Source organism: Pseudophryne corroboree, chromosome 11 (assembly GCF_028390025.1).
Source record: "Pseudophryne corroboree isolate aPseCor3 chromosome 11, aPseCor3.hap2, whole genome shotgun sequence".
NCBI lineage: Eukaryota > Metazoa > Chordata > Amphibia > Anura > Myobatrachidae > Pseudophryne > Pseudophryne corroboree.
This window is the reverse complement of record NC_086454.1, coordinates 212,510,534-212,527,252: the sequence shown is the minus strand read 5'-3', so window position 1 is coordinate 212,527,252 and position 16,719 is coordinate 212,510,534.

The following is a 16,719-nucleotide window of genomic DNA, read 5'->3' as shown; positions in this document are numbered from 1 at the left end:
TCTCTTTTGCAAAGAGCTACGCATTGGAAAATTCAGGGCTATGCCGTGTAGCTGATGGCCTATCAGGAGGCTTTAAAATTTTCTTTCTAGTGTCCTTCGTTTGGGAGAAAAATGCAAAGGTACAAGACAGCTTTTCCTTGCCAATATCTCTCTTTTGCAAAGAGCTACGCATTGGAAAATTCAGGGCTATACCGTGTAGATGAAGCACTAACAGGAGGCTTTAAAATTTTCATTCTAGTGTCCTTCGTTTGGGAGAAAAATGCAAAGGTAGCTTGTGCCATCGCCACTCTGCTCCTTGTGCCGCCTTGGCGGTTTACATGAGCCACTGCGGTGACGTTGTCTGACTGGATCAGAACCGGTTGGTCGCAAAGTAAGGTCTCCGCTTGACGTAGGGCATTGTATATGGCCCCTAGTTTCAGGATGTTGATGTGAAGACAAGTCTCTTGACTTGACCAAAGACCTTGGAAATTTCTTCCCTGTGTGACTGCTCCCCAACCTTGGAGGCTTGCATCTGTGGTCACCAGGATCCAGTCCTGAATGCCGAATCTGCGTCACTCGAGAAGGTGAGCACTCTGCAGCCACCACAGGAGTGATACCCTGACCCTGGGGGACAGGGTGATCAACCAATGCATCTGTAAATGTGACCCAGACCACTTGTCCAGTAGGTCCCATTGGAAAGTCCTCGCATGGAACCTGCCGAATGGAATGGCTTTGTATGATGCCACCATCTTTCCCAGGACTCGAGTGCAGTGATGCACTGACACCTGTTTTGGTTTCAATAGGTTCCTGACAAGAGTCATGAGTTCCTGGGCCTTTTCTATCGGGAGATAAACCCTCTTCTGGTCTGTGTCCAGAATCATGCCCAAGAAAGACAGACGAGTCGTAGGAACCAACTGCGACTTTGGGATATTGAAAATCCAGCCGTGTTGCTGTAACACTTTCAGTGAAAGTGATACGCTGTTCAGCAACTGCTCTCTTGATCTCGCTTTTATGAGATCGCTCAAGTACGGGATAATTGTGACACATTGCTTGCGCAGGAGAACCATCATTTCCACCATTACCTTGGTGAAAATTCTCTGGGCAGTGGAGAGACCAAACAGCAACGTCTGAAATTGGCAATGACAGTCCTGTACCGCAAATCTGAGGTACGACTGATGAGATGGATAAATTTGGACATGAAGGTATGCATCCTGTACACAAATGCGGACAACAGGTGTCAAGCCGTGTGTTGCCTTTGTCAAGCTGTAATAAGTAGGGGTAAGGACGTTAACCACCTCAGAACATCCTCCCTTATACGTCACCTGCAGCGCATTAATCATAAGTCAGTGACAAGTTCAAAAACTTTGGATGACAGCGGAAGCAGTCCACTGACCACTAAATCCCTTCCTCTTGTAACCAAGCTCCTGCAAACCACACCACCAACTCCCTCAGTGTCAATTTCCTTCTTAGACAGGAGAGCCAATAGTCCTGCAGGCCATGTCACTGGCAAGTCTGACGAGTCCTCTCCTGCCTGGGATTCCTCCGATGCATCCTTGAGTGTAACGCCTACTGCTGCTGGCGCTGCTGTTGTTGCTGCTGGGAGTCGATCGTCATCCCAGAGGGGAAGTCGGAAGACCACTTGTACTACTTCTAGTAGGCAATTGACTGTCCAACAGTCCTTTGCGAGGAAGATGAAATATCACAGCAGTCATCCTGCTGCAAAGCGGATAACTCAGGTCTTGTCAGCCTGGGTGGTGAGAAACGTGGTTCCGGTATCCATCGTTAATTCAGAGGCAACTAGAGACTTGATTGAGGTACTGTGTCCCCGGTACCAAATGCCATCTAGGTTCCATTTCTCTAGGCAGGCGATACCGAAAATGTACACAGACCTCAGAAAAAGAGTCACCAGTGTCCTAAAAAATGCAGTTGTACCCAATGTCCACTAGTCCACATGTCCGTGGTTAAGTGGAGCAGGGCAGACTCAGGACTATATGACAGTGACAGCCCACTGGGTAGATGTATTGCCTCCCGCAGCAAGAACAGCAGCGGCGGCACCAGTAGCAGCATCTCGCAAATGCCAACTCGTTCCTAGGCAGGCTACGCTTTGTATCACCGCTTTCCATAAGAGGCACACAGCTGACAACCTCTTACGGAAACTGAGGAACATCATCGCAGAATGGCTTACCCCAATTTGACTCTCCTGGGGATTTGTGACATCGGACAACGCCACCAATATTGTGCGTGCATTACATCTGGGCAAATTCCAGCACGTCCCATGTTTTGCACATACATTGAATTTGGTGGTGCAGAATTATTTAAAAAACGACAGGGGCGTGCAAGAGATGCTGTCGGTGGCCCGAAGAATTGCGGGCCACTTTCTGCATTCAGCCACCGCGTGCCGAAGACTGGAGCACCACCAAACATTCCTGAACCTGCCCTGCCATCCTCTGAAGCAAGAGGTGGTAACGAGGTGGAATTCAACCCTCTATATGCTTCAGAGGATGGAGGAGCAGCAAAAGGCCATTCAAGCCTATACATCTACCCACGATATAGGCAAAGGAGGGGGAATGCACCTGACTCAAGCGCAGTGGAGAATGATTTCAACGTTGTGCAAGGTTCTGCAATCCTTTGAACTTGCCACACGTGAAGTCAGTTCAGACACTGCCAACCTGAGTCAGGTCATTCCCCTCATCAGGCTTTTGCAGAAGAAGCTGGAGACATTGAAGGAGGAGCTAAAACAGAGCGATTCCGCTAGGCATGTGGGACTTGTGGATGGAGCCCTTAATTCGCTTAACCAGGATTCAATCTGTTGAAATCAGAGCAATAAATTTTGGCCACCGTGCTCGATCCTAGATTTAAAACCTACATTGTATCTCTCTTTCCTGCAGACACAAGTCTGCAGAGGTTCAAAGACCTGCTGGTGAGAAAATTGTCAAGTCAAGCGGAACGTGACCCGTCAACAGCTCCTCCTTCACATTCTCCCGCAACTGGGGGTGCGAGGAAAAGGCTAAGAATTCCGAGCCCACCCGCTGGCGGTGATGCAGGGCAGTCTGGAGTGAGTGCTGACATCTGGTCCGGACTGAAGGACCTGGCAACGATTACTGACATGTCGTCTACTGTCACTGCATATGATTCTGTCACCTTTGAAAGAATGGTGGAGGATTATATGAGTGACCGCATCCAGGTAGGCACGTCAGACAGTCCGTATGTATACTGGCAGGAAAAAGAGGCAATTTGGAGGCCCTTGCACAAACTGGCTTTATTCTACCTAAGTTGCCCTCCCTCCAGTGTGTACTCCAAAAGAGTGTTTAGTGCAGCCGCTCACCTTGTCAGCAATCGGCGTACGAGGTTACTTCCAGAAAATGTGGAGAAGATGATGATCATCAAAATGAATTATAATCAATTCCTCCGTGGAGACATTCACCAGCAATTGCCTCCAGAAAGTACACAGGGATCTGAGATGGTGGATTCCAGTGGGGACGAATTAATAATCTATGAGGAGGGCGATGTACACAGTGAAAGGGGTGAGGAATCGGAGGATGATGAGGTGGACATCTTGCCTCTGTAGAGCCAGTTTGTGCAAGGAGAGATTGATTGCTTCTTTTTTGGTGGGGGTCCAAACCAACCAGTCATTTCAGTCAGCCGTGTGGCAGACCCTGTTGCTGAAATGATGGGTTCGTCAATGTTTTTCTTTTCAATCTAAGCCCCTGCAGTTTTCTGTAAGAATCTGCTTCGCTATGATGATCAACAAGTCACAAGGGCAAACACTCAGGGCTGGAGGCGTAGATCTTAGGACCAGCTGCTACAAGCATGGCAAAGGTGTCACTATCATTTGTGACACCCAGAGAGGAAGCGAGGGAGATTGTAATGCAGTGCGCGCAGATAAGCAGCGCAATGGTAAAATGGAGGCATGGTCTCATAGGTAGGGGTGTGGCCTGTTGGCCTGAATCTCCATTTTGTTGCTCCGGGTATCCCGGGGGTTGAGTGCTGCACCCGGGGACTAGTGTGTGAGTGGTGCTGGCTCCTGCACAGTGACAGAAACTGGGTGTTGCACGTAATGTCACAGTGAAACACCCATATTCTGTCACTGAAGAGGAGCCGGCACTTTGGTGTCACCCCCCTTGGCGGGTGACACTCGGGTGTGGGCCGCAACCCCGTTGTGATGCCACTGACCCATGGGAAGCTTTACGTGGCTTACCCATGTGTTAGTAGCCCCAAGCATCTTTTGTGTTAGTCCCTGAAGAAAAACTTCAAATATTTACAAATAAATTTTGTAATCAATGGGCCTAATTCAGTAAGGATTGCAAATTCTGCTAAGTAACAGAATTTGCAATCCTTTGGTTCGCATGCTGGGGCCACCCAGCATGCCGCCTCCCTTCTTGACCACGCTGAAATTGCAGTCGCAGTGCAGTTCAGCGTGATCATAAAAAATGGGTTAGCCTCCTGTTGGTGCAGACTGTATGTGTGCGCAGGAAGCCGCCACCATTTTTGTGATCGCAGCTGCTGCATGTGATGTCATGCAACCGCTCTGACCACGCCTCCTGTTTCTCCGTTGCCGACCCCATTTTGAAGCCCTGCCCACGCACCGCTCCATCTCCGACTTGGAAATGGAGTGTTGCTGACCCCCCCCCCCCCCCAGCACCGATTGACAGTCAGAGGCGATCGCATTAACTGCGGGGTGCCGCAGAAAATGCAGGCGCATGCGTATGCTCTTAGCAATTTTTGCAGTTGGACTGCTTATTGCGATTGCAATCCAACCTGAATCAGGCTCTATTACCTATCACAATGCACTGCGGGTAGTACAAAATGGGGTTAATATAAGAGAAAACCCCCCAGAGCTGTGCTCCTTAACTGTCCCTGGTGGCTAGTGGAGCAGCTGCCCAGTAATCAGTGTCCACGCCAGTGCGCACATGGCCCGCCCCCTACAGCCACGCTGGATCACGGTATAGTGTGGGCATAGAAGTCCCTTACCTCCCTTTCATCAGCGGCCTCGTGATCCCGGAGGGCGGTGTGTGTGTGACTGACCTTAGGAAGAAACCGGAGCCTCCGCTGCAGTAACCCAGCAACCAGGGCGCGGGAGTATACTGCGCCGCTGGGAGTGATGGAGCTGCAGTAAAGATGTCTATTAGACCTAGCCTGCTGGAGCCCTTGTAGATTCTTATAAAAAAAAGTTCTTCTTTTCTTGTCAAAATTAATAGCTAAGAATAGGCTGCCTGAGGCAGCCCCCTCTTAAGTGGCCTGCTACTGAAGGCACCAACTACAAACTGAGCTCCCTGTTCATGGAAGCGAGGTTATAGAGGAGGGGGCGCTGAGCATCTTGGGAACAGTCAAAAGCTTTGAGCCTGTTGGTGCCTCAGATCAAGATCCTACTCTACACCCTAATGTGAATCCTTGTGGAGTCCAGTGTACCCCACAGAAGAAATGAATGTGTCACACCCATTGGCAGCAACATTAGAATAGCTGCTGATGGGCACAATTGAGAAAGGAAGGGGGGAAAACATTTGAATCCAGCACATATATGTAATTTGAATATGTAATTTGTACCTTCCTACTTTAAAATGTAATGGATGAACCTCACCCTGTGAGAACTATCTTCATGATCAAGAGATCTCATACGCAAGAAAAGCATGTGCTGGGATAGGGCTGTGGAGGGCGGCTGCTCGGGCACACACCCGTCAAGTTAAGGAGATTCAACTGAGGAAGCACAAGGGAACTGCAGGGAGACCACATATTTTCAGATGAACATGAGAGGGTGGAAGGCTGCCTAATACTGAAGCACCCTCAAACATCAAACCATATGCAACAACTAGTACAAGCATTCCTGGGGAAAGGTCTGCAGCAGACGGATTTGCATACGGTGATGTCATCCAAGCAATGGGCATAGTTGGCTGCAACCCTCGTCTGCATATGAAAAGAGAAAATGGTCACGCAGGGCATGGCGGCCTTTGTGGGGTTGCGCTTGGATGACCCCTAGATCGCTTTATACACCCCCATCAGTGTGGGGCTCATGTTGGCCATGCCCAAGCCCCTGAAGCATTCAAGCTGATTTCTTGCAGCAGCTGGACCCAGTAACAGCTCCAGAGTTGCTCTACAAGACAAGTAAAAGGGTGTGAGCCCTGCAGCACCACCTGTAGTTTGCATACACACATATATAGGACAGCATCTCTTATATGCCCCAGGGGCAATAAAATAGTAGCCTTATCTAGGGTATCCGTCCATGCCGCTACAGCACTACACACCCAGGCCGACGCAATTGCCGGTCTGAGTAAGGTACCTGAATGTGTATAAATGGACTTCAGGGTAATCTCCTGTTTGCGGTCAGCAGACTCTTTGAGGGTAGCCGTATCCTGGGACGGGAGGGCTACCTTCTTGGATAAGCGTGTTAATGCTTTGTCCACCCAAGGGGAGGATTCCCATCGTAACCTATCCGTTGATGGGAAAGGGGAATCCTTTTGGAAATCTGCAGGAGATTCCCAAGCTTTTTCACATAACTCGTTCAGCTCGTGTGAGGGGGGAAAGGTTACCTCAGGCTTCTTTCCCTTGTACATATGTACCCTCTTGTCAGGGATAGGGGGCTCCTCTGTGATGTGCAAAACATCTTTTATTGCCATAATCATATATCAAATGTATTTTGCCAATTTTGGCTGTAACTTTGCATCATCGTAATCGACACTGGAGTCAGAATCCGTGTCGGTATCTGTGTCAACAATCTGGATAGTGGGCGCTTATGAGACCCTGACAGTCCCTGCGACATAGGATTAGGCATTGGTTGAGACCCTGACTGTCCCAAAGCTTCTGCCTTGTCTAATCTTTTGTGCAATGAGTTTACACTAGCATTTAAAACATTCCACATATCCATCCAATCAGGTGTCGGCGGAGACACCACGTTCATTTGCTCCCGCTCCTCTCTAATATAGCCTTCTTCCTCAGACATGTCGACACACGCGTACCGACACACCACACACACAGGGAATACTTTTACTGAAGACATTTCCCCCACAAGGCCCTTTGGAGAGACAGAGAGAGAGTATGCCAGCACATACCCCAGCGCTATATAACCCAGGAATAGCACAGTAACTTAATGTTTGATCAATCGGTGAGGGGGAACATCTTGAAACCCCAGTTTGTACCCTTGGGACACTATTTGTAAAACACACGAGTCCATGTCCGAATGAATCCAGAACTGACTGAAGAGTTTTAGACGTGCCCCCACTGGTGCGGGCTCCTGCAAGAGAGCCCCAGCGTCATGCAGTGGATTTGGCAGAAGCAGAGGATGATCTCTGCTCCTGCGATCTTGAAGAGGATGCAGACCTCTTCTCTCTTCTCCTTCCTCTACCTGCAAAGAAAGGGGAATCTTAACTTCTTGCATATCTATTGGGCCGAAATGACTGCATCAGATAATGATGCGTCTTCATCCGTTGGGAGGGAACATAGGGCAAGAAGGTTGACTTACCTGCGGGAGCTGCCGAGATCAAATTAACTAGGCAGTCACCAAACAAGGCTTCACCTTCATAGGGAAGAGACTCCCTTTCTTCTTGGAGTCAGCATCAGCATTCTCTTGGTGAATCCACAATGCCCTCCTATCCGACACTGCCATGAAATTGGCCCGTGAACTCAAGAGTCCTATATCCCTTGCAGTCTCACGTAAGTATGCTGCAGTGTCCTTGATATGATACAACGTAAGGAGTATCCCATCTCTCCAGGGTATCTATATCGGATGACAAGGTATTCGACCAATTCTTGAATACTACTACTCACCCATGCACATGTAATGGCAGGTCTAAGTAATGTACCCGTGGTTACATAACTAGAAATAATGTAGCTTCCTGCATACGATCCGCTGGATTTGTGACAGGGCCCCGTGCAGAACAGGGGGTGACTCCCACTTTATTCTGTCCGCGGCGGGAAATGAATAAACAACCAGAATCCTTTTGGGGATTTGAAACCATCTTGTCGAGCTGGCCCAGACTTTCTCAAACAGAGATGGAGGAACGTTACATCAGCTTTCATTATATATCTATATATACATACATATAGAACCCTTTGTCAGGAACAGCAGGGTCTTCAGTGATTTTAATATGTCCTTAATATCCACAATCATGTACTGAATGCTCCTTGCCAATATTGGATCTAATCAGGAAACATTATGGTCGACATAAGTATCAGTATCCGTGTCAGTATCAGTGTGTAGTAACTGGGCAAAATAACATTTTTGCGACCCAGCGGGGCCTGAGGGAAAAGAAACATAGCCATGAATATCACATCTATTCTCTACATCTGTGTCTGGGACACAGATTTATCCAACCTTACTCTGATATTACTGAAACATTTACCCAGTCAGTTATTGGTGGTGCCAACAGGGCCACCATCATATGTCTGCATTCCTAATATAGTTTCCTCTTGGGAAAAACATTCAGCCACCGACATGTTGACACACATATACCAAGTACCCACAGACACACCGGCTTATGGGGGACAGACCGTCAGTAAATCTGTCAGAGGGACACAGAGGATTTTTCAGCTCACAATCCAGCGCCAAAAGTACACAGTCTGGGAAATAATAAACTCTATAGTGATAGACTTGTAATGCTCTAAAGATGTTCTGGTGAGGTGAGGAAGAAGCCCCGCCGCTGTAATGGCGCGTATCTGTCCCGTTCAGAAATAATTAATTACGCTAGCGGGGTAAGGACAGTGCCCAGGCACTAATGTCCACTTTTTCCAGCCTTTTGTGAGGAATTTATGCTGCCCATGGTGCCCCCCCCCGTGCCCTGCACCCTGCAGTGCCTGTGTTTGTGTGGGAGCATGGCGCGCAACGTTCCGCTCGCTGCTCGGTACCTCAGAATGCCGTCACTGAAGAAGAAGTCTTCTGTTCTTCTGCTACTCACATGTCTTCTGGCTCTGTAAGGGGGTGACGGCAGGCTGCGGGAGTGTGCATCTAGGCGTACCCAGCGATCAGCACCCTCAGGAGCTAATGGTGTCCTGTCAGCCTGAAGCAGAGCCATTGAACTCACTAGAAGTTGGTCATACTTCTCTCCCCTAAGTCCCACGAAGCAGGGAGACTGTTGCCAGCAGCCTCCCTGAAAATAAAAAAAACTAACAAGTCTTTTCAGAGAAACTCAGTAGAGCTCCCCTGTAGTGCATCCAGTATCACTGCGCACAATACTAAAACTGGAGTCTGGAGGAGGGGCATAGAGGGAGGAGACAGTTCACACCCTTTGAAAGTCTTAAAGTGCCCATGTCTCCTGCGGATCCCGTCTATACCCCATGGTTCTTAATGTGACCCCAGCATCCTCTAGGACGTATGAGAAAACAAATAACGCACACACGAGGAGGAGAGAACTAAGGAAGCTATAAGGAGAAGAGGGGAGGGAGGGGGGGTTGAAAGGTAAGGTAGTAAAGGCATATTGGATAAACTACAACCTTATACATATTCATTAATGTACCAGTAGTTAGAAGTAGAAGAGCTCTAACAGAAACCACAAAGCTTATCTAAAGCCACACCACACTGGATATGCCCAATCTCATTTGATTTTTGAAGCAAAGCAGTATTGGACTTTGTTAATACATGGATGGGAGACTGCTTGGTAGTATCAGATTCTTTAGGTGTTTTTAAACTACCAACACCATTTTCTTGGTACATTTAATTTTTACATGTATTCTTTTATGTACCAGAAGTTAGAAGTAGAAGAGCTGTAACAGAAACCACCAGCTCATCTACAGCCACAGCACACTGGATTTGCCCAATCTCTCCTGATCATGGAAGCTGAGCAGTGTTGGTCCTGGTTTTAGTACTTGGATGGGAGACCACAAGGAAATACCAGGAGCTGTGTGTATTTTTACAATACTAACACCGTTCTCTTGATGCATTCCATTTTGAAACATTGGGGCAGATCTATTAAGCCTGGTGAACTGATAAAGTGCAAGGTGATAAAGTACCAGCCAGTCAGCTCCTAACTGTCATTTTTCAAACCCAGCCTGTGACATGGCAATTAGGAGCTGATTGGCTGGTACTTTATCACCATGCAAATTATCAATTCACCAGGTTTAATAAATCGGCTGCTTACTCATTTATGTACGAGTAGTTAGAAGTAGAAGAACTCTAACAGAAACCACTAAGCTCATCTACAGCCACACCACACTGTATATGCCCAATATCACCTGATTTTAGGCCTGGTTTGTTCTTGGATGTGAGACCACCTGGGAATACCAGGTGCTGTAGGTAGTTTTATACTACCAACACCGTTCTCTTGATGCATTCCATTTTGAAACATTGGGGCAGATCTATTAAGCCTGGTGAACTGATAAAGTGCAAGGTGATAAAGTACCAGCCAGTCAGCTCCTAACTGTCATTTTTCAAACCCAGCCTGTGACATGGCAATTAGGAGCTGACTGGCTGGTACTTTATCACCATGCAAATTATCATTTCACCAGGTTTAATAAATCGGCTGCTTACTCATTTATGTACGAGTAGTTAGAAGTAGAAGAACTCTAACAGAAACCACTAAGCTCATCTACAGCCACACCACACTGTATATGCCCAATATCACCTGATTTTAGGCCTGGTTTGTTCTTGGATGTGAGACCACCTGGGAATACCAGGTGCTGTAGGTAGTTTTATACTACCAACACCGTTCTCTTGATGCATTATATTTTGAAACTTATTCATTGATGTACCAGTAGTTAGAAGTAGAAGTTAGAAACAGCAAAAATCATCTACAGCCGCATCACACTGGATATGTCCAATCTCATCTGATGTTGGAAGCTAAGCAGTGTTGTGCCTGGTTAGTTTTTGGATTTCAGGTCCTGCCTTCTGGTTTGGCCACGGCACCTCGGAAATTCACCAAGGTCATGGCCGTGATGACGACCCTTCACCATCGGTGGACCAGGGAGGAATCTCTCCTCCCGATAAACATTCTGGAATTGCGGGCAGTGTTCAATTCATTGACACTGGCCCTGCCTCTAGTACAGAACAGGCCTGTTCAAGTACAATCGGACAACGACACCACGGTAGTGTACACAAATCATCAAGGCGGCACTCGAAATTGCATGGAAAAGCTGGAAGTATCAAAAATCCTCAGTTGGGTAGAACGTCATCTGCCAGCAATATCGGCAGTGTTCATTCCCGGAGTCCTCAACTGGGAAGCGGATTTCCTCAGTCGTCAGTACGTTCACGCTGGAGAGTGGAGAGGCCGCAGCAGAAATGTCTGCACTGGTGTCAGTAGGTGACTGAGGCAGGGATGACTGGGAGATAGTGGGTGACTGAAGCATGTATGACTGGGAGATAGTGGGTGACTGAGGCCGGGGTGACTGGGAGATAGTCAGTGACTAAGGCAGGGGTGATAGGGATATAGTGGATGACTGTGGCAGGGGTGACAGGGACAGTAGGAGACTGAGGCAGGGGTGACAGGGATAGTGGGTGACTGAGGCAGGGGTGATAGGGTGACAGTGGGTGACTGAGGCAGAGGTGACAGGGATAGTGGGTGACTGAGGTAGGGGTGATATGGAGATAGTGGTTGACTGAGGCAGGGGTGACAGAGATAGTGGGTGACTAAAGCAGGGGTGACTGGTATAGTGGGTGACTGAGGCAGGGGTCGCAGGTATAGTGGTTAACTGAGGCAGCGGTGACTGGGAGATAGTGGGTAACTGGGGCAGGGGTGACAGGGAAAGTGTGTGACTCAGGCAGGGGTGATAGGGAGATAGTGGGCAGCAGATCACTGCCTCGCTGACAGCAGCACATCCCTGCTTCACTGACAGCAGCACATCCCTGCCTCATTGACAGCAGCACATACCTGCCTCACTTATAGCAGCACATCCCTGCCTCACTGGCAGCAGCAGATCCCTGCCTCACTGGCAGCAGCAGATCACTGCTTCACTGACAGCAGCACATCCCTGCCTCACTGGCAGCAGCAGATCCCTGCCTTACTGACAGCTGTATATAGGGCCTAATTCAGACCTGATCTCTGCTGTGCATATTCACACAACAGGAGATCAGGTCTGAAGTGTGTGTGTGTGTGCTGGTGCCGCAGTGCACCGGCACATGCCAGAGATGCGATCAGCATCTCTGCCCAGTGAGCGCCTCTGCCAACACATACTTATCTTGCATATGAGATCTCTTGTTCATGAAGATAGTTCTCACAGGGTGAGGTTCATCCATTACATTTTAAAGTAGGAAGGTACAAATTACATATTCAAATTACATATATGTGCTGGATTCAAATGTTTTCCCCCCTTCCTTTCTCAATTGTGCCCATCAGCAGCTATTCTAATGTTGCTGCCAATGGGTGTGACACATTCATTTCTTCTGTGGGGTACACTGGACTCCACAAGGATTCACATTGGGGTGTAGAGTAGGATCTTGATCTGAGGCACCAACAGGCTCAAAGCTTTTGACTGTTCCCAAGATGCTCAGCGCCCCCTGCTCTATAACCTCGCTTCCATGAACAGGGAGCTCAGTTTGTAGTTGGTGCCTTCAGTAGCAGGACACTTAACAGGGGGCTGCCTCAGGCAGCCTATACTTAGCTATTAATTTTGACAAGAAAAGAAGAACTTTTTTTATAAGAATGTACAAGGGCTGCAGCAGGCTAGGTCTAATAGACATCTTTACTGCAGCTCCATCACTCCCAGCGGCGCAGTATACTCCCGTGCCCTGGTTGCTGGGTCACTGCAGCGGAGGCTCCGGTTTCTTCCTAAGGTCAGTCACACACACACCGCCCTCCGGGATCACGAGGCCGCTGATGAAAGGGAGGTAAGGGGCTTCTGTGCCCACACTATACCGTGATCCAGCGTGGCAGTAGGGGGCGGGCCGTGTGCGCACTGGCGTGGACACTGATTACTGGGCAGCCGCACCACTAGCCACCAGGGACAGTTAAGGAGCACAGCTCTGGGGGTTTTTCTCCTATATTAACCCCATTTTGTACTACCTGCAGTGCATTGTGATAGGTAATAGAGCCTGATTCAGGTTGGATTGCAATCACAATAAGCAATCCAACTGCAAAAATTGCTAAGAGCATACGCAAGCGCCTGCATTTTCTGTGACTGTCAATCGGTGTGGGGGGGGGGGGTCAGCAACACTCCATTTCAAAGTCGGAGATGGAGCGGTGCGGGGGCAGGGCTTCAACGGAGAAACAGGAGGCGTGGGCAGAGCGGCTGCATGACATCACATGCAGCCGTTGCGATCACAAAAATGGTGGCGGCTTCCTGCGCACACGTACAGTCTGCACCAACAGGAGGCTAACCCATTTTTTATGATCACGCTGAACTGCACTGAGACTGCAATTTCAGCGTGGTCAAGAAGGGAGGCGGCATGCTGGGTGGCCATGCCCTGTGATGGGTGGCCCCAGCATGCGAACCAAAGGATTGCAAATTCTGTTACTTAGCAGAATTTGCAATCCTTACTGAATTAGGCCATTGATTACAAAATTGTAAACAATATTTGAAGTTTTTCTTCAGGGACTAACACAAAAGATGCTTGGGGCTACTAACACATGGGTAAGCCACGTAAAGCTTCCCATGGGTCAGTGGCATCACAACGGGGTTGCGGCACACACCCGAGTGTCACCCGCCAAGTGGGGTGACACCAAAGTGCCGGCTCTTCTTCAGTGACAGAATATGGGTGTTTCACTGTGACATTACGTGCAACACCCAGTTTCTGTCACTGTGCAGGAGCCAGCACCACTCACACACTAGTCCCCGGGTACAGCCCCCAACCCCCGGGATACCCGCAGCAACAAAATGGTGATTCAGGCCACGCCCCTACCTATGAGACCATGCCTCCTTTTTACCATTGCGCTGCTTATCTGCGCGCACTGCATTACAATCTCCCTCGCCGCCTCTCTGGGTGTCACCAGTGATAGTGACACCTCTGCCATGCTTGTAGCAGCTGGTCCTAAGATCTACGCCTCCAGCCCTGAGTGTTTTCCCTTGTGACTTGTTGATCATCATAGCGAAGCAGATGCTTACAGAAAACTGCAGGGGCTTAGATTGAAAAGAAAAACATTGACGAACCCATCATTTCAGCGACAGGGTCTGCCACACGACTGACTGAAATGACTGGTTGGTTTGGGCCCCCACCAAAAAAGAATCAATCAATCTCTCCTTGCACAAACTGGCTCTACAGAGGCAAGATGTCCACCTCATCATCCTCCGATTCCTCACCCCTTTCACTGTGTACATCCCCCTCCTCACAGATTATTAATTCGTCCCCACTGGAATCCACCATCTCAGATCCCTGTGTACTTTCTGGAGGCAATTGCTGGTGAATGTCTCCACGGAGGAATTGATTATAATTAATTTTGATGATCATCATCTTCTCCACATTTTCTGGAAGTAACCTTGTACGCCGATTGCTGACAAGGTGAGCGGCCGCACTAAACACTCTTTCGGAGTCCACACTGGAGGGAGGGCAACTTAAGTAGAATAAAGCCAGTTTGTGCAAGGGCCTCCAAATTGCCTCTTTTTCTCCACCATTCTTTCAAAGGTGACAGAATCATATGCAGTGACAGTAGACGACATGTCAGTAATCGTTGCCAGGTCCTTCAGTCTGGACCAGATGTCAGCACTCACTCCAGACTGCCCTGCATCACCGCCAGCGGGTGGGCTCGGAATTCTTAGCCTTTTCCTCGCACCCCCAGTTGCGGGAGAATGTGAAGGAGGAGCTGTTGACGGGTCACGTTCCGCTTGACTTGACAATTTTCTCACCAGCAGGTCTTTGAACCTCTGCAGACTTGTGTCTGCCGGAAAGAGAGATACAATGTAGGTTTTAAATCTAGGATCGAGCACGGCGGCCAAAATGTAGTGCTCTGATTTCAACAGATTGAATCCTGGTTAAGCAAATTAAGGGCTCCATCCACAAGTCCCACATGCCTAGTTGAATCGCTCTGTTTTAGCTCCTCCTTCAATGTCTCCAGCTTCTTCTGCAAAAGCCTGATGAGGGGAATAACCTGACTCAGGCTGGCAGTGTCTGAACTGACTTCACGTGTGGAAAGTTCAAAGGGTTGCAGAACCTTGCACAACGTTGAAATCATTCTCCACTGCGCTTGAGTCAGGTGCATTCCCCCTCCTTTGCCTATATCGTGGGCAGATGTATAGGCTTGAATGGCCTTTTGCTGCTCCTCCATCCTCTGAAGCATATAGAGGGTTGAATTCCACCTCGTTACCACCTCTTGCTTCAGATGATGGCAGGGCAGGTTCAGGAATGTTTGGTGGTGCTCCAGTCTTCGGCATGCGGTGGCTGAAGGCAGAAAGTGGCCCGCAATTCTTCGGGCCACCGACAGCATCTCTTGCACGCCCCTGTCGTTTTTTAAATAATTCTGCACCACCAAGTTCAATGTATGTGCAAAACATGGGACGTGCTGGAATTTGCCCAGATGTAATGCACGCACAATATTGGTGGCGTTGTCCGATGTCACAAATCCCCAGGAGAGTTCAATTGGGGTAAGCCATTCTGCGATGATGTTCCTCAGTTTCCGTAAGAGGTTGTCAGCTGTGTGCCTCTTATGGAAAGCGGTGATACAAAGCGTAGCCTGCCTAGGAACGAGTTGGCAATTGCGAGATGCTGCTACTGGTGCCGCCGCTGCTGTTCTTGCTGCGGGAGGCAATACATCTACCCAGTGGGCTGTCACAGTCATATAGTCCTGAGTCTGCCCTGCTCCACTTAACCACAGACAAGTGGACATTGGGTACAACTGCATTTTTTAGGACACTGGTGACTCTTTTTCTGAGGTCTGTGTACATTTTCGGTATCGCCTGCCTAGAGAAATGGAACCTAGAGGGTATTTGGTACCGGGGACACAGTACCTCAATCAAGTCTCTAGTTGCCTCTAAATTAACGATGGATACCGGAACCACGTTTCTCACCACCCAGACCTGAGTTATCCGCTTTGCAGCAGGATGACTGCTGTGATATTTCATCTTCCTCGCAAAGGACTGTTGGACAGTCAATTGCTTACTGGAAGAAGTACAAGTGGTCTTCCGACTTCCCCTCTGGGATGACGATCGACTCCCAACAGCAACAACAGCAGCGCCAGCAGCAGTAGGCGTTACACTCAAGGATGCATCGGAGGAATCCCAGGCAGGAGAGGACTCGTCAGAGTTGCCAGTGACATGGCCTGCAGGACTATTGGCTCTCCTGTCTAAGGAGGAAATTGACACTGAGGGAGTTGGTGGTGTGGTTTGCAGGAGCTTGGTTACAAGAGGAAGGGATTTAGTGGTTAGTGGACTGCTTCCGCTGTCATCCAAAGTTTTTGAACTTGTCACTGACTTATGATGAATGCGCTGCAGGTGACATATAAGGGAGGATGTTCCGAGGTGGTTAACGTCCTTATCCCTACTTATTACAGCTTGACAAAGGCAACACACGGCTTGACACCTGTTGTCCGCATTTGTGTACAGGATGCATACCTTCATGTCCCCATTTATCCACCTCATCAGGCGTAACTCAGATTTGCGGTACAGGACTGTCATTGCCAATTTCAGACGTTGCTGTTTGGTCTCTCCATGGCCCTGAGAATTTTCACCAAGGTAATGGCGGAAATGATGGTGCTCCTGTGCAAGCAAGGTGTCACAATTATCCCGTACTTGGGCGATCTCATAAAAGCGAGATCAAGAGAGCAGTTGCTGAACAGCGTATCACTTTCACTGAAAGTGTTACAGCAACACGGCTGGATTCTCAATATCCCGAAGTCGCAGTTGATTCCTACTACTCGTCTGTCTTTCTTGGGCATGATTCTAGACACAGACCAG